The 26,119-nt window shown below is 35.1% G+C and overlaps 1 protein-coding gene across 2 annotated transcripts in view; it reads right to left on the bottom strand.

The window, feature by feature from the left end:
• PHF14 (PHD finger protein 14) overlaps positions 1-26,119 on the bottom strand; it is a 208,993-nt gene that overhangs the window by 43,658 nt on the left and 139,216 nt on the right. Inside the window, exons 18-19 of one of the 2 annotated variants that reach the window (XR_009533380.1) lie at positions 4,507-4,946; positions 925-982 (exon numbers count right to left, since the gene is read on the bottom strand). The exons of the other annotated variant lie outside the window; for it this stretch is intronic. The gene's annotated coding sequence lies outside the window, so the exon portion shown is untranslated. Of the gene's footprint in view, positions 1-924; positions 983-4,506; positions 4,947-26,119 lie in introns of those variants that run through there. 2 annotated transcript variants of the gene reach the window in all.

Raw genomic sequence — 26,119 nt, forward strand, 5'->3', positions numbered from 1 at the left:
CAAGTGAATAAATATGCTAGAATAAAGAGAGCAAAAACAGCCCACAAAGGCAAAAGGACTAATCCTGATTTTTCAGCCCAAATAAAAATGAAGAGCCCTCACTCCTTCCAGCTTGCACCTTGAAAAAGATTATTTGTATTTAAAATGCCGACAGAGAACTATTTAGCAGCAGCATTGCCACTGCGGAATACAATATATTTGACGCTATGGAAGTCACAACAGCTGCTAACTGTACTCAGCCTCACACTGACCTTAATATGTCATGAAAAATGAAGGACTTTACAATATAAGAAATGCAAATAGAACTGATTTTACAAAGAAAGGACAAGAAGCTAGGTTTGAAATAAGACGGTGGGCAATTTAAACTGTTGTCAACAGTGTTACTTATGTGAAGCAAAAGATTACCAATTATTTTTTCCACCATCCCCCCACCTCTGTTTTTTTAATACCCGTTGACTTTAACAAGACAGGTCTGAATGTATCATGAGTTAATTCTTTTTTTTTTTTTTTTTTTTTTTTTTTTTTCATTTTTGCGGTATGTGGGCCTCTCACTGTTGTGGCCTCTCCCGTTGCGGAGCACAGGCTCCGGATGCGCAGGCCCAGCGGCCATGGCTCACGGGCCCAGCCGCTCCGCGGCATATGGGATCCTCCCAGACCGGGGCACGAACCCGTATCCCCTGCATCGGCAGGCGGACTCTCAACCACTGCGCCACCAGGGAGGCCCTCATGAGTTAATTCTTTATCAGTTTTCATATATCATCCTTTACCTTGGCCAGCTGAAAATTATGCAAGCTATAAATTAGCTTTAAACAAGCTCTGAATCAGGCTAGAACTGGTTTTTGAATTAAAGAGCCTTCAGTATATTACAAGGTGCTGTCATTTTATTACCTCAATCAATTCGGTGTGGCCTGAGGTGGAAGGAAATGAATACTGTCTTCATTTGCAATGGGTTTATCTCTTACAGCAGGCTCTGGAAACGTAACTGCAGCAATGAATTGAAAGCTAAAGTTACACTTAACATTACCAATGCAGGAAATTGTTGCTCCTTAACAAAATTGGAGTTTCAAAGGAAAAAAAGATGTCTCTATACTGTGAAAAATATACAAAAAAATAACACTTGATTAAAATTAAATTTTAGAGAATACTGAAGAAAAATAGTTAAAGCCAACATTCTATTAAAATAATTTTAAATGGTCCTCAGATAAAAAAAAAACAATGGATGTGCTATTCTCAGTGTTTCAGAAATACTAGACATAAATGTATATTTCATCGTTATCTTAGTGAAAACTATTTCATTTCTTTTTCCTGTGCAACTAAATAGAAAAGTGAATTAGGTATTAGTCAGGTTCATTGTCATTGTTACTAGACTCTAAACCACTGATAAAAGAGCCAAAAAAAAAAAAAAAGTCCTAACGAGTAGGTATTATTTATTGCTGTCTCCATTTTAAAGTGAGCAAATGAGGTACAGAGACATTAAGTCACTTGCCCAAATTTACAGTTACCTAGACAATTTGATTCCAAGCCTATTCTTTTTTTTTATTAGTTTCTGCTTTATAACAAAGTGAATCAGTCATACATATACATCTGTTCCCACATCCCTTCCCTCATGCATCTCCCTCCCTCCCACCCTCCCCATCCCACCCCTATTCTTAAAGAAGACTATTTGACTATGAGTACAGGGACACCAAGTACATCTAAGATACGAAGTTTTCAGGAAACTGTCTGTACCAGAAGTAGTAATGAGGGAGAATAAAATCAAGTTCAGAGACTTAGAAGAGTATGTCAAGTGAAGACAGAGGTGGGTTCCAGTGACAATAGACAAACCAGCACGTTTATGTGCAAGTACTCATATAACACGCATATAACACAAGAATGCGTTCAGTCTTTGACAAAGTTTAATCAGAGGACTATGTGTTGCTCTACCTAATCAACCACTGTGTACCCTTCCATAGTTTGAGTTTACTGATGATTTGCAAAATGATTTTAGACATCTATATTTTAGCACTAAACTTGTTTGAAATTACTGAACAGATTTAATGACAATATAAAATAATTTCTGAAGTGCTCGGTGATAGATTAATAAATGACTGTAAAAAGAGCACTAACTGGCACTAACCTAGTCATTGCTCTGACATTAACTAGCTGTGTAAACCTGAGATTAACAAGAGGTTACTTCTGTGAGTCTTACTTCCCTTAACTGTAAAATAAAGCACTTTGACCAGATAATATTTTTCAAATTATTTAATGCTACAAGTGGTAGTAAAATCAATTTAGTGGAGACTGATCAGCATTTTTTAATGTAAAAAGAAAAGAACAAAAATTATCAGCATGCTTTTTATTCTGTAAAATCTTTAGGTTATATGTAGCAAACTATATAAAATAAATCTCTGACTGAAAAAGCTTGTGAATCACTGGTCTAAATAATGTCTCCTCTCCTAACCCCTAACAACCTCTAAAGGGCAAACAGAACTTCAGTTGTTACAAATTCATGGTATAATATTTGTAACCCTTTATGATATGGTCTCCATCTAACCTCCCAACCACTTGCTTTGCATTAAAAACATATTAGCTGAAAAGACTACATTTTCTCCATTGAATTGCCTTTACTCCTTTGCCAAAGATTGGGTTATTACATATACATGGGTCTGTTTCTGGGCTGTCTATTCTGTTCCACTGATCTATGTCTATTCTTTGCCTATACCACACTGCCTTGGTTACTGTAGCTTTATAGTAAGTCTTGAAGTCAGATAGTTTCAGTCCTCCAACTTTGTTCTTCTTCAATACTGTCTTAGCTATTCAAGGACTTACATCCTTCCATATAAACTTTAGATCTGTTTGTCAATGTCAACAAAATAACTTGCTAGGAATCTGACTGGGTTTGCACTGAATCTATTGTTGAAGTTGGGAAGAACTGTCATCTTGAGAGTATCAAGTAAAGTCTTTCTATCTATGTACATGGAACATTTCTCCATTTGATTTTGATTTCTTTCTCAATTTGATATTGATTTATTTCTTTGCAGTTTTCCCCATATGGATCTTGTACATGTTTTGTTAGATTTATATATAAGTATATGATTTTTTTTTGGTGCTAAGGAAATTGGTATTGTGCTTTTAATTTCAAATTCCAATTGTTCATTGCTGGATATAAAAAAGTAATTGACTTTTGAATATTAAAAATTGTATGTATATGTATAGCTGATTCACTTTGTTATACAGCAGAAACTAACACACCATTGTAAAGCAATTATACTCCAATAAACATGTTAAGAAAAAAAATTGGCATTGGTACACTTGGACATCCATGTGAAAAAAAGAAAAAAAAAAGAGTCTACATACTGATCTTATACTTTTCACAAAAATTAACTCAAAATGGTTCAGAAACCTAAATGTAAAATGCAAAACTATAAAGTTCCTAGAAGAAACAAGAGAAGATCTAGCTGACCATGGATTTGACCATGACTTTTTAGATACAACAAAAGAACCACCCATGAGAGGAAAAAAAATTAAGTTGAACTTCATTAAAATTAAAAACTTCTGAAACAGAAGCAACCTAAATGTCTATCAATGGATGAAGGGATAAAGAAGATGTGGCACATATATATATATGTGCCACATCTTCTTTACATACATATATATATACACACACATACTTGGCCATAAAAAAGAATGAAACCCTGGGACTTCCCTGGCGGTCCAGTGGTTAGGACTCTGTGCTTCCAATGTAGAGGGCACGGGTTCAACCCCTTGTTGGGGAAAACTAGGATCCCACATACCATGCATGGCGCAGCCAAAAAAAAAAAGAATGAGATCCTGCCATTTGTGACAATATGGACGGACCTTGAAGGTATTACTCTAGATGGAGAAAGACAAAAACTCTACCATTTCACTCATATGTGTAATCTTAAAAAAAAAACAAAAACAAATGAACAAACAAAATAAAACAAATTCACAGATACAGAGATCTGTATCAGATATGACAAAGGACGGGCATCCAAAATATACAAAGAACTCTTAAAATTCAACAATAAGAAAACCAAATTAAGAAATTGGCAAAAGATCTGAGGAGACAGCTCACCAAAAAAGATATATAAATAGAAAATGAGCATATGAAAAGATGCTCAACATCATACGTTGCAAGGGAACTGCAAATTAAAACAATAATGAGCTATCACTACACATCTATTAGAATTGCTAAAAGCCAAAACACTGACAACACTAAATGCTGACAAGGATGTGGAGTAACAGGAACTCTCACTTATTGCTGGTGGGAATGCAGAATGGTACAGTTACTTTGGAAGACAGTTTGGCAGCTTCTTACAAAACATACTTTTACCATATGATCCAATAACCATGCTCCTTGGTTCTTCCCAAATGAGTTTATGTCCACATAGAAACCTGTACATGTATGTTTATAGCAGCTTTATTCAGAATTGCCAAAACTTGGAAGCAACCAAGATTGTTGTATTATACAACAAACTAATTGTACTCATACATTTTCTCTCTCACCTTCAATAGGTGAATGGATAAATCAACTGTGGTGCATCCAAACATACTGTATGGTTCCAACTATATGACATTCTGGAAAAAGCAAAACTAAGAAAACAGTAAAAAGATCTGTGGTTGCCAGGGGTTTGGGAAAGGGAGGGAGGAGTAAATAGGTGGAGCATAGTGGATTTTTAGGGCAATCAAACTATTCTGCATGATACTGTAATGATGGATATAATTATACATATGTCAACACCTACAGAATGTACAACACCAAGAGTTAACCCTAAAGTAAACTATGGACTTGGGGTGGTAATGATGTGTCAGTGCAGGTTCATCAATGGTAACAAATGTAACACTGAGGTGCGGGATGTCACAAGTGGGGGAGGTTGGCTGTGCATCTGTGGGAACAGGTGATACATGGAAATTCTCTGTACGGTCCACTCAATTTTGCTGTGAACCTAAAATGTAAAGGAAAAAAAAATGAAAGAAAGAAAGAAATGAGCTATCAAGCCATGAAAAAACATGGAGAAAAATGTGTATTACTAAGTAAAAGAAGCCAATGTGAAAAGGCTACGTACTATGTAATTCCAACTATATGACATTCTGGAAAAGGCAAAAGTATGGAGACAGTAAAAAGATCTGTGACTGCCAGGAGTTTAGGGGGGAGGGAAGGAGGGGCAAATAGGTGGAACACAGGGGATTTTTAGGCAGTGAAACTATCCTCTATGATACTGTAATGGTAGATATATGCTGTCACACATTTTTCAAAACCCACAGAATATACAACATAAAGAGTGAATCCTAATGTAAACTGTGGACATTAGTTAGTAATAATGTATTAATTGTCTCATTAATTGTAACAAATGTACCACACTAATGCAAGATGTTACTAACAGGGGAAACTATTACTATAGCTTCATATATTACAGGGGTGGGCGCAGGAATGAGGGGGCATATGGGGAACTCTGTACTTTCCACTCAATTTTTCTGTAAACCTAAAACTGCTCCAAAAAAGTCTATTAAAAGAAACAAAAAGAAAAAAATTAAACATATTAGCATTTATTATTAGTATAATCACTGCTTTTCAAATTATTATGCAGTTTCCCCAATACAAATTGTACACATACTCTCTTCAAGGATTCCCCCTATGCTGCTTCAAACACCGGAAAGGCCTCTAAAATATGGTAGCACATGGTAGCATTATACTTTCCTGGCCTCTGAACATTAGGTATAACTATATAATTTGTATGGAGTTAAATGTGTCAATTTCCAGATACTATTTTAAAAGCCATTTTATAATTTGCCTTATTTCCTGCTACAGTGCCTTGGACCACAGATGTTGAAATAAAACTGCCATCAGCTTTGGTCCTCAAGTGACTGTGATGTACAGAGTTGCTCTGTCAACCTGTATTGACATGTTACTTGCGTGAGAAATCAACTTGTGTTAGTTCACTGAAAATCTTGGATTTTTTGTGTGTGCTGCTTAACCTAGCCTATCCTGACTTACATTCCTATCAAATCTAACCTAATTTTCATAATTCCATTCAGATGTCACATTATCCACAATCTTTTTGATTCTTGGATCTGAAAGCAATGTTTCTAGTCTTCTAATTCCCAGTAGTTTATCTGTACCTTCTAATGGCATTTAACACTTTAAATCTTGTATTAACACTTTAAATCCTATAATTATATCCATACATGCCTTATCTATCCTATAGAACATAATTTTTTAAGGGTCAGATTTATGTCTGATTATTTTAGTACATCTCAAGCACCTAGTAGAGTATGTGGCATACCTTTTGAATACTACACAGATTTTTTGCAGTAAAATGAGGTTCCTATTGCAGATTATATTGGTAGGTCCATCAAGAAAAAGAAAATATCTGTATAAATAAAAGTTACTGTTTCTTATCAAATATTGTTTCTCATCAAATGTGCACAAAATATGAAATAGACATTTTATTTCAGATTAGTTTTAAACTCTTAGACAACCACAGTGTTCTTCATTCTGGAGGAGACAGTTTCTTTTTAATTTAAAACTATATCTCTATTCCAAGGAAATTTACTATAATCAATAGGTACTTTTAAATGTTAACAGAAATTCTGACTGATCTAGACAGAAACAATTCTAAGAAAGGATATTATTTTAAACTTGCTGAATAGATATTCTCCTATGTCTCTTATTGTAGGTCTTTTCAGCATATTTGGGTCATGGCTGGCAGAAATTTATGTTTCAGACATCCATCTGTTGTTCACCAAACAGCCTTGGGCATCTAAGGCAAAAACTAGAAGCTGTACCACTTCTACTGCCATTCAGCGAAATGAAAGTTTAAAAAATAATTTCAGGGCTTCCCTGGTGGCACAGTGGTTGAGAGTCCGCCTGCCAATGCAGGGGACATGGGTTCGTGCCCCGGTCCGGGAAGATCCCACATGCCGCGGAGCGGCTGGGCCCGTGAGCCATGCCCGCTGAGCCTGTGCGTACGGAGCCTGTGCTCCGCAACGGGAGAGGCCACAACAGTGAGAGGCCCGTGTACCGCAAAAAAAAAAAAAAAAAAAAAAAAAATAATAATAATAATAATTTCAATCACAACAAATAGGAAACAGGCTAGCAGTGAAGAACTACCAGGAGCAATTTTAAATCTATCTCTGAAAAAATTATGTGCAACATTCAGTTTTCTTGTCTTCAAGGAATTATGAAAAATATTCTTCTGTCATAAGAGTTTGCAATCTAGTTGGTAAAAAGAGCCTAGACATAAAAAGATGAACAACAATACAAAGAAACATCTACCAAATGTCAAATGAACAGTCTAGCAAAATGCAAAAGGATTTTAGCATAGTCCTACAGATTGCTGGGAAAACTAGGTTTTAAGCTGAGCATTCAATTAAACAAACAAACAAGCATGACACCCTGATGATATCTGTAAAAGGGAGAGGAAAGGAAGGAGGGAGGCAGGGAGAGAGACAGAGACAGAGGAAGACCTATCTGGAATATTAGCATGGGGCCAGATTATAGATGGCCTTGAAAGTCAGTGATAAAACTCTGATGTCTGTCTTATAGTAGTGGACAATGAAGAGCTCCTTCTTTGAGTTTTCTAACCTGGAAGGACATGTGAAAAGTGATCTTTCAAAAAGACTGATTTGGAAAACTCTGTAGGAGGGCTTAATGAGAATAGAAACTTAGATTCTGAAGAGAAAGATTTTGGGAATAAAGAACAAAAGTAAGTGATATATTTTTTTCTTCTGAGAAAAGAAATGAGATGGAGGTATTTTGAAAGTAACAAAGGTTGAAGTAGGAAAAGTAACAAGGACTATTTCTAAGGTTGGGAGGAGATAAGATAAGGATATGGCCCCTTTTTTCTCAGTGGAGACGGTCATCTAGAAAAAACGAGGATGCTGTAAATACAACTGAGACTTGAGGTATGTGGCAAATATCTGAAGTAACTGCTCTAAGAAATCTGATCCAGGAGCTCATAAAAGACAGCAATGAGCCTTGGTTTAACTTAGGAGGCATAAAATTTGTAGTGAACCTAAGTCCATGAATTCCTCCAGTTGTTTCTAGTCAGAAGGAAAAAAAAATTTGAGATGAAACAACACAGTGGATCCAGAGAAAGTTGAGGAATTATAATAGAGGGCTGTAATGTTTTTTAAAAGTATCCATTAAAATGCCAAATCATAGCTTAAAAGGGGGGAGGGAGGTAAAATCAGGAAGAAGATGATGTCCTGGCATCTTGAGGAAGTGGTGGAAAGTATCTGAAAAGTGGAAGAACTAAGAAAAAAGATGATCTGAGTCACGATGATTGGGTATTTGACATTTTCACAGTAAAGGACTACTGGGTAGGTGACATTCTACCTCTCATAAACAGTCTAAAATTTCTTTTTTAAAAGATATACACTGATAAAATACTTCAGAAAATATTTTCTTCAAAGCCTCACACACACAAAGATTGGTCTGGTAATTCATCAAAGGAGAAAGAAGCCTGAAGAATGAGGAAATGTGAGACTGAAGAGGATTTCTTTAAAAGAGGTACTCTAGAGGAAGTCCCTATATAAGAGAGTCTTTCTGAAAAGTATTCAAAGTGTTTGTCCCCTAGGAGTTTCAGGGACACAGAGACTGGTTGGAGAGCCTTCTGAAGAGTACTCAGAGAACTTGGCCTCTAGGAGTTTTGAGGGACACAGAGTTGAGCTCGTGATGCATGTATATAGTTGAGCAGCAAAGATGCAGGGGGAATGACTGCTCTTCTGAGCTTACAGGGCAAGGGGTTGCATGTGCTTATGTTAAGACCAATGAGAAAGACACATGAAAGAGAGCAAGACTCTGTTGTATAGAAAGGGATCTGGGCCAAAGAGGACAGCCTAGTGGGAGTGGGCTGATGCCAATCAGAGAGGAGCCAAAAGGGACTTACGTTAAAAAAATGAGTTACAGGCAACCCACAATAGAACACATCTCTCACTTCAAGGAAACAGCAGGTAGGAAAGCCCTAGCGATGAGAAATCACTAAAAACCCACAGAAGGAAGCAGGGACAAGAGTCAAACTGCAGTATGTGCCCCTTGCAAACTATAGATTTCCCAGTTTGAAGCAGGTCTGAGCTGGTGAGAGGAGAAGCTTTGAACTGGTTGAGAGACTGAAACCTTGATATTAAATTGGACTAGATTTTTGATATTGAAAAAGAAGACTATTAATACCTCAGAAGACTGGAAAACCCATGAGTCACTCAAAAAAAGAAAATCCATCAGAGCTTGTTTAAAGGCACAGGGATGGAAGAATTAAGTTGCTTTCTATGTGCATCTTGTCTTGAATTCAGGAACAAAATTTACTTAGATTGGAATAAAAAAGGAAAATTAGTCTTTTTAAAATAGTAGTCTGGGACTTCCCTGGTGGTCCAGCAGTTAAGACTCCGTGCTCCCAATGCAGGGGGCCCAGGTTACATCCCTGGTCAGGGAAGTAGATCTGGCATGTGGTCTCTTCCACAATTAAGAGCCCACGTGCCACAACTAAAAGAGCCCGCGTGCCGCAACTAAGGATCTGTGTCCGTGTGCAACTAAGACCCGGCACAGTCAAATAAATGAATAAATGAATGAATGAATGAATGAATGAATAAATAAATAAACAAACAAACAAATAAATAAATAAATCTTATTTAAAAAACAGTAATCTGGATAGTCCTTAAAGCATTTAATATAGAGAACAGATAAGACCATTTCTATTGTCTCCTTTTATTTAAATTAATTTTGTTTAAAGGTGTCAGTTTCAGACTGCAGGATTTTTTTTTCCCCTCAAATTGCCGTGGTGAGTTTTTAAAAAAGGCAACTAATTGTATTTGGCCCTATTAGGAAGGTTCCTATCTTAGGGAAGCTTTTTACTGATGAAGGAACACAAATACACTTGATAAATATACAGAATGTCATGTTTCCAAATGCTGCTTTCATTAAGTCTGGGAAAAATGAGGAGGGGAGAAAGAGTAGGAAAGGAGAAAATGTGGGGATTTGGGAACAGCTAAATCATGAAGAAAGAAAGTTTATCTCATAGAAAAAATTAGATTCATGAGTAGTAGAACTCAAAAAGAAGCACTCAAAAAGAAATGGAGGATAAGATGGTAGCTAATATAGTATTTATGCTGTAAATAGGTTAAAGCTTCTACATTGTCATTAAATGTCACAGGGAAAGGGTAGGAAAATGTCTAAATTATATACCTTTGCTTTCTTTAAAAGAAAAAAGAAAGTTTTCTAAAAATATCTACTTCATTCACAATCCTAAGATGACATGAAGTGGGGAAAAACTGATTAATGATAACTAAACTAATGACTGGATGCTGGAATAAAGTTTGAATTGAGGTATTAAGTAATGATTTTTTGTTGGTGTGTGTATGTTGAAACCACTGCATTAAAATAAGAAAATAATGCTGAAACATCCCATGTTCATGACTTGCTTTAGACTATATATCTATGCTTTGGATCTGGTTCACAAGTATCTGCTAATCTACATTTAAAAAACTGATTTTAGAAACAGAATTTACAGAATACCATTTGTCTTTAGAAGCTGAGAAAATAGTCCAGTCCCTCAGGAACACAAAAGTGAACTGATAAAATGCTTTGATGAAGTTTGAACTTTTCAAAGTGATTCTTAAAAAATTTAACCTCTATAAGCATACTCTAAAGAGTTTTCAAACCAGCGAAGCAGATAATCATTTGTAGCCATTACTGAAGGTACATTTAACAAAAAACCAACTTAACTTCAATGACGATATAACACTACAACATAAACCTTTAAGAAACCTTCAGAGAAAACATTAAAATAGATTGCATCTTAGGTGACCAGAGTTTAAATTTAGCATATGAATATTGTCCAGAGGAAAAAAGAGAACAATATATTAAAGCTAGCTAAAATAATTTGTAGAAGTCTGAAATCACAAAAGAACGTAGATGGCTGAGCTAGGTCACAGGTGGAAATACGGTAGAATAAAAACAGTTACATATATGGATCTTTATCTGTCAAGGAGGAGGGACACATTTTTTTTAACTTTTTTACAGGTGAGGTAATAATTTCATACTCTTTGGTTAACAAAAGAATTAACAAAAGAACTAACCCAAATGAATCTAAACTGCATGATAATTAGTATCTGATCCATTGACAGACAAGGTATTATTTTTGAATAAGAGGATTTTTTACTGCAAAATAATGCTAATACTGAAAAAATATACAAAATCTTCCAGCTTATACATAAAGTGGCTGACACTGCACAAATCAGAATATTCTTAAACTATCTTTGCAAAGAGATTGAATATGGTTGGTTTTAGTTTCTTTTTACAGTACAGGTTTTCAAAGCTTCACAACTCATCACAAACATTAGACAGTAATATTCGACTCAGCTAAAATACAATGCTTAATACCTAGTTAAAAAAAAATTCACTTCTAGATCCCTTTCCCTCACCTCCCTCCAAGTGCAACAGATTAGATTCTGCTGGGTCCACATAAATCATCTATGTTGTCAAGCAGCAGCTCCCTAAGCACAGACACATACTTCACTGAATTTTATAAAGAAAGGGCCTTGAGGAGTTATAGTCTATCTTTTAATACCTTACAGTAGGATCATCCTTAATCGACTCATTTAAGAATTACCTCCAGGCTTTAGTCTCCTATTCATTAAAAAGACCAAAATAGATCCCACTTAACAATAAAAGTATTTTTCCTTTTCCTATTACTAGTAGTGTTTATTTATAATAGAAAAATTATCTACATGAGTTTCTACATGATGAAAATCTAAAATGGCTTCAGGACAAAAACTAATTTGAGAAGCTCTTGCAACAAGGAATAGAGAATACCTATTTTGATATATGAAAAGTTTCTAAAATACAGGCTCTTGAATCAGGCAGATATGGGTTTGCATCACTGTTGTACCACTTACTAGCTGTGTAATGTTGAACTTCTTTGAACCTCATTTTCTTTAATCCACAGAGAGATGAAAAACAGTAACTACCATAAAGACTATGGTGAGGATTAAATGAGATTATACATTTTAAGTGCTTAGATAATACTAGGCACATAGAGGTACTCAATAAATGTTAATTACTAATATTATTACTAGTAGTGAGGCAGGAGACAGATGGGCCCCAGGCTGAACAGCTGGAGTTTCTCCCCTGTGGACAGATACTCCAAAACAGCAGGAGCGAGAGAAGAGCTGAGCCCTGCCCAGATAACAGATAAAAGACCACATATTCCTCATTCTCGAAGTCAAGGAGACGTTCCCAACTACACATGCACAGAAAGGCTCCTCAAAGGTCTAAAGGGATGGGGGCGTCACCTCATAGTAAGTGATGTCAGGCTACCCATAGGCCTCTTCACTGGAATCCATCTTGGCTAAGAGATGCGCATGCACACATGGGAGGTTCCTGACATATACCAAATACGGACTCAGAACCAGGCAAATCAAGATGATTGGCCAAAGGAAACCCAGAAGAAATGCCCCATAAAAGTGATTCAAACTACCATGAGGGTGCGACTCACTCCCTCTGAGCCCACCCATGTGTCTATCCACATGTACCCTTTTTCCTCCTAATAAACACTTTACTTGCTTCACTACTTTCCAACTCTGTGTGGAAATTCATTTCTACACAGCTGATGCGCCAGGGCCTGGTCCGTGGCCACTGGTCTAGTGGCTAGGATTCAGCGCTCTCACTGCCGTGGCTTGACTTCAATCTCTGTCTGGGAACGAAAATCCTGCTTCAAGCCGCTGCTGCAGGCCAAGGCCAACTGAGATCAGTAGGGTACTTTCTTATTTTTAAAATGTTCATTTTTTTGACCCAGAAATTACACTGAGAGTATATCTGAGCAAAAGAATATTGTATAGTACTTAAAAATCTCATTAGAAAAGAGTATTTAACACAATGGAAAATTGTCATATAATGCAGTTATATGAAAAAAAGGTATGTAACAGAATGTATAATATAATTGCAATTTTTAGAGAGTAGGTTGAGATAGAATATACCACTAAAATATGAGCAGAAATATAAATACATTTGGGTGCTATAATTGCAGGTAATTTTAAATATTTTTCTTTATGTTTTTAAAATTTTCCAAATATTCTACAATAACCATGTATTCCATTTCTAAGAAATTAAAAAACATGTAATTTCTAAGAAATTAAAAACATGTAATGTATGTAATTTTTTTCTGACTTCAAATTTCTCCAGAAAAGTAGAGTCAGAGAAAAGAAAAAAGGAGAAAAAAAGAGTACGAAGCATTTTTTAAAGCAATATTTTATATAAAGGATATTAGTTTTATTACACTAAAAATTTGCTATTCTGAAGTATTACTCTCTAGCTTTAAACAAAACTCAAATAGAGTCTGACACCTGTTATATCAATTTAATCATATCTCCACACGAATATCTCCCTTGGAAATCATGTTGTAATGTATTTTCCTAGTTAAGCAAATACTATTTAAGTTTTATAATAAAAGGATACTATTAGATAGTGGAAAGGGCCAACTAAAACTTATTAGTAAATTTATCACTACATTATGTCTTAATTATTAAAGGATAATATTTTAAAAGGCAGAAAGTCTCTCTCTTGATGAACATGAACTCAGAGAAAGTAGATGGATCATTTAATCTTAAGTCCCAGGTTTTCCTGTAGCAAAACTGGTACGGTAGTGAGCAGGTATGGATGCTGTCACCTGCAGAGTGAGAAGAGACTGAAAACAGGCCAAAGAAGTTTATCAAAAAAACCAAAAAAAAAACAGTCTGCTAAGAAGGGAGAAAACCAGGAAGAGAACAGGTTCAATGAAGGCAAGGAAGGAGTTTATAAGAAGGAAGACGTTACCAACAGTATCAACAGCCACACCGAAGTAGAAAAAAAGATGAAGCTGAGTAACTGAAGAAGATTGATGGGGACAAACTGAATCTATAGCTCAGAGAAGATCCTTGAGCTGTTGCTGGACAATTCCAGAACTTGGAAAGAAGAAAGGGAATATAGGATATCAGCAATCCAGAAATGCTATGGTACTGAACCTGAATCACAGGTCACCGACCTACCTTGAACCTGCCTGTGGGGTTGAAAAAAGTCCTATTAGAGAAGAGTAAAGTCTGAGAGTGAATGATATTCTGTAGTTACAATAAGTGAATACTTCAGTTAGAGACAAAACTATATGTAAGGAATTTAACAGAGATTAGGGTCACAGAAGTGGTTCTTTAATGTTAATAAGCATAATTGTCACCTGTGGTGCTTATAATAATGCTGATTCCTGGGAACCATTCCAGAGATACTAATTTAGCAGATCTTCATGGGCCTTCCAAACTGCCTACTTAACAGAACTACTCTGGACGATCCTAGTGCAGGTGGTATGTAGACTATACTTTGAGGAGAAATCACAGAAATTTGGGCTATGTAGATTGACAAGTGATGAAAATCTCAAACTATGATGTAAATCAGAAGATCAAAAAATTATTTTGATAAATAAAGCACAAGAAGAAATAAAGTGGTGTTCACCTAACCTATTAAAGTTAGTTACAGGTAGTTCATACGGTCCTGTCAAAATAAGAACTGAAGCTAACAATTTAACATAGAACAGAACTGGACTAAGCTGGGGCTATGGGGCAGTGGGAGGATAGTGTGAACCACAGTCTTATAATCTGCTTTACTTAGCATTTTACCAGCAGAAAATATGTTAAGAACAGCATATCTGATATTCCCAGAAAGGGATATTCCACTTTTAAAGTAACATAAAGATAAACAAATAGAGAAATTTATATGTTATGATTAAGGAAGTACATTATTAATGGTTTCTTCCACTGGGAATCAAGGGAGCAGGTGGCAGACAGAGAGAGGTATGGGGTGTAAAGATAGGGTTCTAAAGAATTTACATGTATAAATCACTACCTTTTAACTCTTACATATAAAGCACATATTGAGATTCTACATTTTTAAAAGAAAGACATTAGTAGAATCTGAGAATGAGTACAAATTTCCTTATTAAGAATGAGGATTTCTCTTGGCACAAATGCTTGTAAGACAGACTGAAGGCACATAATCATTTTATGACATTCTGAATGTATTAATACAGTATGCCCTAAGAGCTAATTACCTTAATTTCCAGATTCCACAGGAATGTAAAAGTACTAACCCGTAACTTCCCACATTTCCATCCTTAAAAGTATTCAAATGTTTATACAATAAAAGGATGTATTGCTTATATATATGCCTGTTCTCTAAAAGCTATTCATTAGGCTTGATGAATCTTCTGTTATCAAAAACTGTATACACATTGACAAAGTGAATTCATAAGTTATCTCAAAGCTGTCTTTTGTGGTTCATTACTTTTAAATTTTATTAACTTTTTATTTTCATTTCAGTTTCAAGTTTATAGTTTTCATGACCTTGACACAGAAATAATACCCCTCCTGTCTATGGGAAATTTCTTTGATATTTCTTCACCTATTAAAATATATCTGCAGTTAAAAACAAGTTTCCCTAAAAGGGAACTTTTGCCTGTATCAGTTATGTCTTTTCCTATTAGTCAATACTTGGTAGAGCCAGTGGTTTAAATATAATAGTAAACCTTTACTTTCTAAATATCATTCCTTCTACTTACAAAATAAACACATTAGTATATGATGAGTGCGATTCACAGAGCACCATAATTCTATATTTAATGCCAAATAGTCATTGTCATCAATATAAAAAATACCAACTATTTGCTAATGTTATACAATAAATTTAGAAGAAATACCTTATAGAATAGTATATAATTTTAAAAGTTTGGAGAGCTATAAGTGCCTTAGTTTAAAAATAGATTAAATATAAAAATAGCTTTCAATGCCTCTTAAACTCTAGCAAGAAATTAAAACAAATGGACCTTTTCATGAATGAAAAAGTTAGACATGACCTTACTCTATTTAGTGTGAAACTCTGAAAGAGATAAGAACGATTTTTACTTGGTATGTGTGAAGATAAAAAATAAAACACAGAAAACTGTTCTTCAGATTCCTTTTAAAAAACATTTTTTACATTTGAAAAATCAGAACATTATCACTGATTTTGAACTCTCCTCTCTGTGGCTAAAATTACTGCTTATTTATTTTTTTAATTAATTAATTTGTTTTTTAATTTTTTTGTCTGTGTTGTGTCTTAGTTGTTGCGCGTGGGCTTTCTCTAGTTGTGGTGAATGGGGGCTACTCTTTGTTGCACTGTGCGGGCTTCTCATTGTCATGGCTTCTCTTGTTGTGGAGCACGGGCTCTAGGCACGCAGGCTTCAGTGGTTGTTGCTCGCTGGCTCAGTTGCTCTGCCGCCGCATGTGGGATCTTCCCGGGCCAGAGCTCGAACCCGTGTCCCCTGCACTGGCAGGCAGATTCTTAACCACTGCGCCACCAGGGAAGCCCAATGATTGCTTATTTTTAAGAATAAGAAGATGTGTCATTTACTGAGTGCCTCTATTATTCTAAATATTGCCATTAAACCTTTCACAAATGAGCAACCTGAAACTCACTGAAGTGAAGCAACTTGCTGAAAGTCACAAACATTGTAAATGATTAATATCTGAACTCAGTTTGCTTCTTTTTCAAAGCTCATAAAGCTCTTTCCTCTACATCACACTGCATACTTTGACTTTCTGTGCATTTAAAATTACTCAATATTCTTACTCAACAATGCCTCAGATTATAACTCCATAAATTTAATGGCAAATTTTTATGGAAAAAAGAAATATTATTACAAAGAAATAAACTACTTATAGATACACATCCTAATTTGAGAGATGTCAAAAAATGAGTGTCTTAAAATGTAACACAGGGCTTCCCTGGTGGTGCAGTGGTTGAGAGTCCACCTGCCGATGCAGGGGACACGAGTTCGTGCCCCGGTCCGGGAGGATCCCACATGCCGCGGAGCGGCTGGGCCCGTGAGCCATGGCCGCTGAGCCTGTGCGTCCAGAGCCTGTGCTCCGCAACGGGAGAGGCCACAACGGTGAGAGGCCCACATACCGCAAAAAATAAAAAATGAAAATAACATAGCATAACACACTAACTCCTAATCTGTAGTTTCTTATTAACCTTGACAAGATTCTATCAGAAAATCAAGACTAGAATGCTTAAATATATTTGATTTCCAAACTCAATTTCATTAACTGAGTTCATACTTCTAATTTTCTTACCTTAGATTTAAAGAAGTCTAAGTTTTAGCAAAAGGGTACTTCTTAAACCACAATACATAGGTCAGAAAGACAATTTTTTAAGAGATAAGTAATTCTACAAAATGATGAAATAGTAAAACTAAATGTTAAAATTAGAAGTAACTATCTAACTGTATCTACATCTAGAATACATGAACTCTCACTCTGTTTTTTGAAGCTAGGATTTAAGTCATTCCTATCATTCAGGTGTTACTTTCACAACTCTGGGAATGGGCTCGCTTAATTCAACTAAGACCATCTCTGCAATGAACAATGTCTCTCACACTCACATTACATAGGAATACTAAAAATATGTTTACATAAATAATATATTCTACATTCCTTCTTGGTATATTATATAACCCAAAATTAGTACGTCAAATGTTGGGTTAATAAGGTAAAAATATTCTTATTAACTTTTTAAAAGCTGTAATGAAATATCCTACAGCTTAGCCATCAGGTTTTTAGTAGGTAACATTTTCTCCAAAATAAAAGTAAAAAGATAAATTTTTTAAACCAAAGGATAGTATGAAGTTAGTGAGCTCTAAAAGGTAGTCCTATATATGGCACCCTACGGTACTTTGATTATTTATCTCAGTTATGATTCAGTTTCTCATCATATGGTATTCCACAGCATGGTTTACAGCACGCTATGTAAACACATCAAGCCCACATGCCATCTGAATTAGAAAATGGCTTGTTTTTCCCAGTTTGTAGAAAGTGTAACTTAAAAGATGATGTAGTCTTTCCAATTTTTCAAAATATTAATACAGAAAACATCTGTATAATTTTAGAGGTTCTAATCATTTTCTTTCTCTATAATTATGCTGAGATATATAACAATGGATGTCATAAACACTAACAAATTTTATCTGGAGGAAAGAAATCCTGTTTTTGAAAAGATTCTTAAGGAATACCTGACCATGACTTATTGCAGTATACCAGTGTGCTTAATGTGTATTGCACAGTTCCCATGAAAATTACCCTAGGTTAAAGAACTAACAGATCAGTGTAGATTCCAATTCTGTTATAAAGAATAACCATAAACAATCTGTTTTGTTGAAAATTGCGACTTGGTGAAAATATTACCTAGAGACAGGGTTCAGAAACATGACTAGGACAATCAAGTAAACAACTTTTTTGAGCAGGCAATAATGACAAATAAAAAGTTCAGTTCAGTACATAAAGGTTCAATTTAAACAAATAACACTATTTTTTTTTAAAGCACAGTAGCATCTATAGTTAGTAGAACTGTTAATGGCTATTACTTTTTACTGAATTCACAAAACACTGTGACTAGTCTCAAAGTACAGCACTCTATTAGAAATTAAGACTTAAAAGACATTTATACAAACAATTTTGCCTGCCAGGAAAAATGCTAGCGTAACCAGCAACAGCCAGACTTGGCCTAGAATAAGATACAAGATCACGTGGAAGTGTTTGGGTTTTATACCACACACTAGCAAAGATGAAATCTAGAGTTTAAATATTTAACTATAGCCATCATCAAGGATAACCACACCATAGTTTTAATTCTCAGACTTTTCATAAGTCTACAAACTACCAAAGATTTTCCTATGGGATTCTAATTTAGGATACTGTATAAACAACTCTTCTCCAGACTTTACATAACTGTATCAGTAAAAAGGCAAATCAAAAAACTCAGTAAAGCTTGATAAAACATATTGTTATAACCTCTAATGTCACACAGGTCCTAGAAGAATACTGAATTAAGACAGTTAAGTGGTATAAGTTTTACCTGGAAATGACTTATCTGTCAACTGTGCTAAATTAGAAACTTAAAATCTAACCTAATGCCAGATAAAATCCCAGAGGTCAAATGAATAGTTAAAATATTAAAAAGTCCTTTTTTATGGGTCAGTTATATGATTCAAATTTAAAACAACTTTAAAGGATAATTCATTTTATATTTTTCATAAATCTTCATAATACATAAAACTCACACATTTAATTTCCAGTATCACCAGGTTCAATTAAATGTGCTTGTTTAATGTATTGTGGCAAGATACTCCTTGGAGAGATTGTTCTGTTCAGTTTTTAAAGAGGCAAATTCTCAATGACTATTTTGCTCGATAGTAAATATTTATATATGTCATTTGACACAAGCATTTCAGTTACAGAATTCTAGTTGCTCGATGCAAAAAAAATTGGAAAAATAGAACAAAAATTTAAAAAAATCATACTTCCCTACTCAGGGATTTCTAATACAAATGATTATCAAAAAGTACCACACTTGCCTGATCTGGTGTGTCATGCATTTGTAGTGCCAGAAAATCTTCCGTAAGAATTTAGATGAGATTTTTATGCATATGAAGTCAACTTATTACCACTCAAAAAGAGTACTATACTAGAAAGATCAAATAAGAGTGAACCAAATGGAGGTCTCCAAGTTAAGATAGCTCATCTTGTAGTATTCAGACAATGACCTGTCATGTACACCTTTTGGCTTTTCACAAAACAGAACGTGAACAGGGATGAAACGCTAGAATCGTAACTGGCACAGTCACTGTAAAATATATGATGTGTATTTAAATTCTCAGTGGTACCTGTGAATATATATCACTTGGATGATGTCCTTTTAAAAGAAATATTTATAGTAATACCTGTTCATTTAACCATGCCCAAAGAAGTTATCTTCATTTGGGGTGTTTCAGTACACAGAAGATGCTGAGATCTATATCAAGTATACCCTAGAAAAAAGAGAATAGTGAACTGTGCCCTATATTAATACAGAAAAAGAGGGAGAGGGCTCAGATCAATAAAATTAGAAACAAAAAAGAAGTTACAATGGACAACAGAGAAAGATAAAGGATCATAAAAGACTACTACAAGCAACTATATGCTAATAAAATGGACAAATTCTTAGAAAGGTACAATCTCCCAAGACTGAACCAGGAAGAAATAGAAAATATGAACAGACCAATCACAAGTACTGAAATTGAAACCAGGATTAAAAAACTCCCAACAAACAAAAGTCCAGGACTAGATGGTTTCACTGACAAATTCTATCAAACATTTAGAGAAGAGTTAATGCCTATGCTTCTCAAACTATTCCAAAAAAATCTCAGAGGAAGGAACACTCCCAAACTAATTCTATGAGGCCACCACCACCCTGATACCAAAACCAGAAAAAGATACCACACACACACAAAAAGAAAATTACAGGCCAATATCACTGATGAACGTAGATGCAAAAATCCTCAACAAAATACTAGCAAACCAAATCCAACAATACATTAAAAGGATCATACACCATAATCAAGTGGGATTTATCCCAGGGATGCAATGATTTGTCAATGTCTGCAAATCAATCAGTGTGATATACCACATCAACAAACTTAAGAAAACCACATGACCATCTCAATAAATGCAGAAAAATCTGACAAAATTCAACACCGATTTAGGATAAAAACTCTCCAGGAAGTGGGCATAGAGGAAACATACCTCAGCGTAATAAAGGCCATATACGACAAACTACAGCTTAACATCATACTCAACAGTGAGAAGTTGAAAGCAGTTTCTCTAAGATCAGGAACAAGACAAGGATTTCCACTCTTGCCACTTTTATTCAACATAGTTTTGGAAGTCCTAGCTATGGCAATCAGAGAAGAAAAAGAAATAAAGGGAATCCAAATTGGAAAAGAAGAAGTAAAACCGTCACTGACTGCAGATGACATGACACTATACACAGAAAATCCTAAAGATGCTACCAGAAAACTACTAGAGCTCATCAATGAATTTGGTACAGTTGCAGGATACAAAATTAACACACAGAAATCTGTTGCATTTCTACACACTAACAACAAAAGATCAGAAAGAGTAATTAAAGAAACAATCCCATTTACAGTCACATCAAAAAATAAAATAGCTAAGAATAAACCTACCAAAGGAAGCAAAAGATCTGTACTACGAAAACTATAAGATGCTGATGAAAGAAATCAAAGATGACACAAACAGATGGAAAGATATACTGTGTTCTTGGATTGGAAGAATCATTACTACCAAAATGGCTATACTACCCAAGGCAATCTACAGATTCAGTGCAATCCCTATCAAATTACCAATGGCATTTTTCACAAAACTAGAACAAAAAAAATTTTACAATTTGTATGGAAACACAAAAGACACCAAAGGGACAAGGCAATCTTCAGAAAGAAAAATGGAGCTAGTGGAATCTGGCTACCTGACTGCAGACTATACTACAAAGCTACAGTCATCAAAACAGTATGGTACTGGCACAAAAACAGAAATATAGGTCAATGGAACAGGATAGAAAGCCCAGAAGTAAACCCATGCACCTATGGTCAGTTAATCTAAGACAAAGGAGGCAAGACTATACAATGGAGAAAAAACAGCCTTTTCAATAAGTGGTGCTGGGAAAATTGGAGAGCTACATGTAAAAAAATGAAATTATAATATTCTTTAATACCATACACAAAAATAAACTCCAAATGCATTAAAGACCTAAATGTAAGACCAGATGCTACAAAACTCTTAGAGGATAATATAGGCAGACACTCTTTGACATAAATCACAGCAATATCTTTTTTGATCTGTCTCTCCTAGAGTAAGGGAAATAAAAATGAAAATAAACAAATAGAACCTAATCAAACTCAAATCTTTTGCACATCAGGAAACCATAAACAAAACAAAAAGACAACCCACAGAATGGGAGAAAATATTTGCAAACAATGAGACTGACAAGGGATTAATCTCCAAAATTTACAAACAGTTCATGCAGCTGAGTATCAAAAAAACAACTCAATCAAAATAACAGGCAGAATACGTAAATAGACACCTCTCCAAGAAAACATATACACATGGCCACTAGGCACATGAAGAGATGCTCAACATCACTAATTATTAGAGAAATGCACATCAAAACTACAATGACGTACCAACGCACACTAGTCAGAATGGCCATCATTTAAAGTCTACAAATAACAGGGACTTCCCTGGTGGTGAAGTGGTTAAGAATCACCTGCCAATGCAGGGGACATGGGTTCAAGCCTTGGTCTGGGAAGATCTCACATGCCGCGGAGCAACTAAGCCCGTGTGCCACAGCTACTGAGGCTGCACTCTAGAGCCCATGAGCCACAACTACTGAGCCCACGTGCCACAACTACTGAAGCCCGCACGCCTACAGCCCATGGTCTGCAACGAGAAGCCACTGCAATGAGAAGCTTGCTCACCGCAACAAAGAGTGGCCCCCACCTGCCACAACTAGAGAAAGCCCACATACAGAAACGAAGACCCAATGCAGCCAAAAACAAACAAATAAATAAATTTATTTTTAAAAAAGTCTACAAATAACGAATGCTGGAGTAGGTGTGGAGAAAAGGGAACCCTCCTACACTGTTGGTAGGAATGTAAATTGGTACAACCTCTATGGAAAACAGTATGGAGGTTCCTCAGAAAACTAAAAATAGAATTGCCGTATGATCCAGAAATCTCACTCCTGGGCATATATCCAGACAAAACTATAATTCAGAAAGATACATGCGCCCCAATGTTCATTGCTGCACTATTTACGATAGCGAAGAAATGGAAGCAACCTAAATGTCCATCAACAGAGGAATGGATAAAGAAGATGTGGTGCATATATTCAATGGAATATTACTAAGCCATTAAAAAGAATGAAATAATGCCACTTGCAGCAACATGGATGGACCTGGAGATTATTGTACTAAGTGAAGTAAGTCAGACAGAGAAAGACAAATATCATATGATATCACTTATATGCAAAATCTAAAAAAAATGATACAAACAAACTTATTTACAAAATAGAAACAGACTCAGAGAATGGACTTATGGTTACCAGGGGGGAAGGGCTGGGGGAAGGGATAGTTAGGGACTTTGGAATTGACATGTACACACTGCTATATTTAAAATAGGCAACCAACAAGGACCTACTGTATAGCACAGGGAACTCTGCTCAATACTCTGTAATAACCTCAATGGGCAAAGAATTTTTAAAAGAATAAATACATGTATATGAATAACTGAATTACTTTGTCCTACACCTGAAACTAACACAACATTGTTTATCAACTCTACTCTAAAATAAAATAAAAATTTAAAACAAATACAATATTAAGTCTATATCTTATATATAAGTATACAACATAATTTTAAAGTATCAGTTTGTTGAAATTTGCCTTGGGTTATATGCCTTGTGTATATTTGTTTTAAAATTGCAAAAACATTAATTTTTAGCTTAAAAACTTTTTTAATAACTGAACAATTTGTAAAATACATAAAACAATGGTTCTTATTCCTGATCGCTCATTAAAATAATTTTAGAAGCTTGTAAAAAATAAAAATGTCTGTCTTCGATCCCTCTCTCTCCCCTCCTTCCTGAATAATTCAATCTAAAAGCCATCAGGTTATGGCAAGCAAAGAAGGTGTCCATGCAGCAGGGGAATGGAGGGTGATAGGAGATTAGTTTTACATCAGGGGATTAATCTTATAATATATATCAAGGATAATGGGAGCCAGTTTTCAGTGAGGGAGTTATAAACATGAAAAGGGAAAAAACCAGAATGGTTTCCAATATCTATGAAGACAAAGAAAAGTAAATGTGTATGTCTATGAATGTACATACGTACATTTAGTCCTTGGCTATGTCTACTGAGAAGACCTAAGAGAAGCAACATCCCAGTAACAATGAGCACATCTAGTACCATGATCTTAGTTTCTAAATACCATTTTCAACTAAAAGGGAAGCAGAGCTCCTTGGAGAAATCACTGGTTCCAGGAGTAGGGAAAGGGAAAGAACAAGTTGAGCCTAGAACACCTTTAGTAAGGAAGCACTCAAAGATTTCTGGGATCATATGAAAAGAACACAGAAGCCAGCCTGAAGTGGCTCTCATTAGCCAAATTTGAGACAATTCAAACATCAAAATAAATAATGATAATAACCAATATAACCCACTGAAAACAGAAAATGAAAGTCTGATAAGGAATAGGATATTTACACAGTCTCAAGGTTCTTCCCTACAAATTACTTATTAATTAGAAAGGGGAAGAGAATGGAGAAGACTTGCAGAGAATTCCTCAGTCAAGTGATTAAAGTTAACATCACCATTTATGGTTCATATTGAAATCATGTGTCACCTGATAGAATGCATACTGCATCATATCTGTGGTATTTTTATCAGAGATGTACAAAATAAATCTAACCACAAGAAAAGATCATAAAAATGCAAAGTAAAAGACATTCTACAAAATAACTGCCCTGTAATCTTCAAAAGTGGCAATGAAATGACAGTCAAGGAAAGCCTAAGGGACTTTCCAGATTAAAGACTGAAGAAACATAAAAATTAAATGCAACGAATGATTCTGTATTGGATCATTTTGCTATTAAGGACGTTACTGGGTCAAATAGCAAAACGTGAATGAGGTCTGAGGATTAGACGGTAACAGTGTATCAATGTTAATTTCCTGATTTTGTCAGTTATATTCTGGATATGTAGGAGGATGAGAAAACACTGACAGATGTAAAGCAGTAGTGTGTCAAAAAGACTTTCAGGAAAATTACTCTAGTAGCAGTGTGGGACTATGATCTCCAAACACTGTTGTTGACGTACCCCAATACTAAAATATTTTAAATACATACCTTAATAAGTATATATGTGTGAAGTTATATACTTATTCTACAGCAGTAACCTGTTACATTAGAAAACACACTCAGACATAGAAATTAAAATGGGATGCTGTATAGAATTAGTTTAATTAGTCATCTTGTCTATCTCCTGAGGTACAAACTTCATTTTGAAGAAACCTAGTGAAGAGAATGGATAAAAGAGGAGATGAGTCTGGTAGACTTATTTAGATAGCCTCTAAAATAGGAGGAACTGATAGAATGAGGAAAAGGTGAGGCACCGAATCAAGGCAGTAACGGTGGAGAAAAGGAGCAAAGAGTAAACCGGAGAAATATTTAAGGAAGAACACTTTTACAGGACTCAGCAAGTGATTTTCTATTTGGGACAGGATGAAGAAGACTTGAAGATGATTCCAGGTATTTGGCTTGAGAGAATGGATGAAAGCAAAGATGAAAGAAAAAATAAAAGATGGGTGAGGTGGAGGAGAAAGAATAAAATACATTGCTTTTCCAGGCATACTGCATTCATTTGTAACAGTATTTTCACAACACAGTAAAGAGCAAGAGAAAAAAACCTAATGCATGGTGATCAGTAGCAATGAACTAGCCCCACTGAATAAAAACATAGCACACTGTCTTGGATAGCTGCTGCCTTAGTCAAGTATCTTTGAAGCATAGCCTATGGGAGAAAGTATATTTTGTGCATGTGTTTGTATGTGTGTAGATTTGTGTCTCCGTGTGTGTATATATCTGAATCCATGTAGCTGGTCATTTTTCATGAAACCTAAAGTGACTACCTAGGTTTATGAAGGATTGATAAGGCAGAGAAAGTCTTATCATGCCATACTTTGTGGGTCTGGGTAGAATAAATGTCATTCTATATACAAATATTGAATCATTATGTTGTATATCTGAAACTAACATAATAAGTCAATTATATCTCAATTAAAAAATCATTCTACTGTTAGCTAAATTGTTATGAAATAAATATCATTCATTATCATTAATTATATATTATTAATTTAATATAGTATATTTTATCTTTCATGAGCTAAAGCTTAATATGGACTGAGATATGATGAATCTTGTTAGACTTTTGTGGAATTTCTATACTTTCTATAATTAAAAGCAACAGGCAGGATTAGCGACAGATTTTTGCTCTCATAAAGGTTACAGCAAAAAAACCCATTACTTGAAAGACAAAGTCATATATCAATACATTATGCTGCTCAGAGTATACATGGCAATATTTTAGAGTTTCCCCTGATATGCAAAATTTGGAGACAATGTCAACACTTAAATAATATTTAAAGTGCAATGCATTTTCAAGTACATTTTCAACTACAC

Source organism: Mesoplodon densirostris, chromosome 9 (genome assembly GCF_025265405.1).
Source record: "Mesoplodon densirostris isolate mMesDen1 chromosome 9, mMesDen1 primary haplotype, whole genome shotgun sequence".
In the NCBI taxonomy this organism is placed as follows: domain Eukaryota; kingdom Metazoa; phylum Chordata; class Mammalia; order Artiodactyla; family Ziphiidae; genus Mesoplodon; species Mesoplodon densirostris.